The 4,165-nt window shown below is 39.0% G+C and overlaps 1 protein-coding gene across 2 annotated transcripts in view; it reads right to left on the bottom strand.

Moving 5' to 3' along the window:
* The window catches only part of LOC116703397 (E3 SUMO-protein ligase PIAS1), a 78,763-nt gene that overhangs the window by 31,169 nt on the left and 43,429 nt on the right, over positions 1-4,165 (bottom strand). The window lies entirely within an intron of this gene.

The following is a 4,165-nucleotide window of genomic DNA, read 5'->3' as shown; positions in this document are numbered from 1 at the left end:
CTAGGGAAGCCTTAACTTAAAACCAGAGATTATTTCTATGCGAAATGTGAAATTGTTACTAGCCATTAAGCAGGCAGTGAAAACACAACATCCAAATTCATGCATTTTTAAGGATTTCAAGCACTCAAACGAACCCTGATTATACATGGTTTAACAATGTAAAATGTATGTGTTGGAAAGACAGATGGTGGTGAGAAGAGTGACAGATGGGATATGACCTCCAGTGGGGACACAAAACATACAGTCAGGTGCCATTTTACTAGGTATGGTGTATGACACTACAGTCTGACAGGTTTCTAAAAAATTGGCCAACCTTAATTAGAAAAAATAATCGTCAGGTTCAGGGTGGGAAATTAACTTTTTTGCCCACCAGCCATAGTGGCTGGTAGATGCTCAATTTTACTAGCCACTTTTTCCGGATTTCAAATTTATAAAAGAAAGCACACTAGCATACTTTCAATTGCGTCAGTACATGCATTGTCAGTGCTTGCATTGTTAAAATATATTTTATTAATATAAGCAAATAAAAAGTGATGTGGGGAAAAAAATGAAAGCATCTATTGTCACAATCTGGTCCTGGGGTCCCATCTTTGCCAGCTGTATGGCAGTGCACTTGAAATGAGACTTGTGGTCTCTTATTGCCTCGAATTTAAGGTTAGGTGTTCCTCTAACAAATTGTTTGCATTTCCTGAAGACGAGTAGGCTCGACAGTAAGTACAGTGCATGGACTGGTTGTCTGTAAGGTAGGCTATAGGGTTATGCCGATGGACGATAAGATATCATTTTCACCATCCTGAAACTGTTTATAATAGTATATTGGAACAGCTAGAAAATGCATCGTCACAAAGCTAAAAACATCATCCCAAACCATGAAAAGTTTACTTTTTAAGAGATGTCTGGTTCTCACAGGACACTAGGAACATGATGAACATTGCAAAATATGATGCATTGCCGTATATTAAACTACCTAACAGTAGCATATATAAATAAGTTAACACTAGAACAATTTTAAACATCTACTGCAGAAAAATTCTACATATACTTTAATGCAGCAATAAAATGAATCCAGAACGATTTTATATATTTATGTAAATAATATAAAACACTGCTAACAGGGACTACATTTAGCTAATAAAACTTGTATACTTTTATTTAAGTAAGGTTTTGAATGCAGTACTATTACCCTACTTGTAGTGGAGTATTTTCACAGCGTAGTATTACTACTTCTACTTAAGTAAAAGATCTGAGTACCTTCTCCACCAATTATGAACATTATGAAAACACTTGTTACAGCAGTAAAATGTGTCTAGGAAAGTATGACTATTCTTACAATGCCGATTGTGACCTTCCAGTCAGTAAAAAGCTAGAAAACCTTTGTTGCTAGGTTTAGTTCTGTTTAGAAGAGAGGATGTGTGAGCTAAGCTACAGAGAATGTGCTCAGCCCTATAGCCCGTCTTCAGCACAACAAAGCCCAGCTGGAGATTATTAACTTGTTAGTGGCTTCGCAGACACAGAGGCAGGACAAAGACACAAGTCCTTTCAGCGTCACTCAAATTCAAAACTACAATGCTAGAAGGATTGGCAACAAAAGGTCGATCTGGATGTTACACCCACACACCCACGCACTCAGACACAACCCACCCAATAACTGTCAATTGAAAACTTTCCAGAAGTGTTACTTGCTCTCCTCCTTACAGCAGTGATTATACTTTATTATCTGTATAAGTGTGTTGTATAGTTATATACTGATAGGGCTCATTGAAACAGCTCAGGGCTAGCTTGACATCTTCTCAGTCTGGCAGCTGAACCCTGCTGTACCTATACAGTAGCAGGCCTTTCACAATGTCTTTAGAGATTGGCTTAATGCATTATACGCCATGCCCAAGTCAGTATATCAAAGAGGAGCAATGGTAAATGTTTCACAAGGGTGGGAAAAAAACTGTGTTGCTTATGTTTGAGATCAGCTAAAAGAGCGAGAAATATTTAGAGTTACAGTCAGGGTTCTGGTCTGTCTTATCAGGCACCTTGTGGGCATGATGATGATGGACCGACCTAAAAGAAAACACTGCAGGTTTTGCAGGCTCTGAGAGAGGGAAGCCCTTTTGTGCAGCGCCTTTATAGTTCAGAGCAGCCAGGGCTCCTTTGTCGATGTTCATTTTCTTGTGGGAAGGCCAAGTTGTTTACAGGGAGATAAAGATTTTACTCAGGATCATGCACGGATCAGAGTATGAGATGGCTACATCTCGGCTGGTGTTTTGATGCCGAGTGAAGAGGTGCTTAACTGTTGTCTGTACTGTAACAGTTTGGGAACATTACCCACCATAACCTGTTATATGTAACTGATAGTGCATGTGAAATAATATCTTCACTGTTTCCTGGAAGAGACTTGTATTTGCCTATCCATCCAAGGGCAAAACAAGATGTACAGAACAACATGATTAGCTGTGCTTGCTCAAGGACACTCCAGCAGGGAGGATAACTGCAGTCATGGGGACAAAAAAACAACAACCTGATATGCAATTTCTGACATCTTGCTAGTATTTTAGGGATGCATCGATTGTGAAACTCTGGGCTGATACCAATGTTTAAAATAACAATTTGCCTAACACTGATGTTTTGTTGCCGTTTCCCCTTTTTTCACAGGATAACAAAGACATTTTTATTGTAAAAAATAACTTAACTGCTGAACTGTTTTATTAAAATATATCTGAATGGTCACAAATTCAATCATACACATATGACACAACTTTTAAATTATCCTTCTTTCACAAAGTAACAGCTTCAAAATTGCTTTTAGCCTGCTATACAACTAACGTTATCTACTCAATGACAATAACCTTTCAGTACTTAGGCTACATAGCCCAACAAAAACATAAATTAAATATACATGTAAAGCCATTACAAAAGCAATAAAATCCTCCTTGGGGTGTAACTGCTTTTATCACGTTCAGATCTTTGTCAATCCGTTGTGGCGTGGGGCTAAACAAATTCACACAAGCCAGTAGTTTATGAATGTGTGTGGCCACAACGCTGTAGATCTCAGGGAGACATTTGCTACCATATGAGACTGAAAAGCCGCAAATCCACATAATTTGTGAGGCAGGACTCGGGGAATATTTTGCATCTGCAATTGAAAAACGTCCGTCCACCAATTAATCGATTAGTCTACTAACTGTTCCAGCTCTATTTTGGAGTCTCTCATTCATCAGCAAATTTTATAAGTGAAAGTTTCAGGAAGACCACCATTATTAGATATTAAGTTCACATTGAGACTAGCTACATCTCATGTAAAATACTGTATGTTTGGGTGCCCAGATAGCTCCGTTGGTAGAGCGGGCGCCCATATATAGAGGTTTACTCCTCAACGCATCGTGCCCTGGTTAGACTCCGACGTGCAGCCTCTTGCTGCATGTCATTCCCCTTCCTCTCCCCTTTCATGTCTTCATCTGTCCTGTAAAAAATAAAGGCCGGAAATGCCCAAAAAATAATCTTTAAAAAAAGAAATACTGTAAGTTTGCTTAACATTTATGAACACTACATCTGCCTGTGCCTGCCACTTACACTGTACACTCAGGTTACATAAAACTGTATGTAGAGCTCAAGATAGATTTTCTTCCTTGGGCCTTCAAACATGTACCGAAGGCAAATATGGCTGTGACCTACTGGCCTAAATGGGCAGAAAAAAAACATTCTCAACAAGGAAACCTTGATGTCTAGTTTCTCAAAGAGCTTTTCAACATTCAAAATAAAAAAATAAAAATCATTGACTGCGTTCCAAACACTTGATTAAACATTTTTTACCACACGATTTTCCTCCATTGTATGAATACCAGAGCAATCTTCCCCTGTAACACGCCATTATGCACAAAACGCTTATCAAATGTGAAAGGGCCTTGCATCCTTTTCCTGAAGATATGGTGATTAAATCATGTATAATGCATGTGCACTACAATGAAATCCATAATGAGCACAGAGGCCTAGTTCTCTATGGAGGATGGATAATGATGGAGAGTTCAACCAGTGAGGTTGCCATGGCAATAAAGGACTAGCTGGTGCAGCCCAGACTGTTGACCAGTTTAGTCTGACTGGGCTAAACTGTGGGCTGACTAAACTTTATCCAATGAACTGGTAAGACTCAGCAGAGAGCACAAGACTTCATGGGGGG

This window comes from Etheostoma spectabile, chromosome 1 (genome assembly GCF_008692095.1).
Source record: "Etheostoma spectabile isolate EspeVRDwgs_2016 chromosome 1, UIUC_Espe_1.0, whole genome shotgun sequence".
In the NCBI taxonomy this organism is placed as follows: Eukaryota; Metazoa; Chordata; class Actinopteri; order Perciformes; family Percidae; genus Etheostoma; species Etheostoma spectabile.
This window is presented reverse-complemented; position numbering and strand designations above follow the sequence as displayed.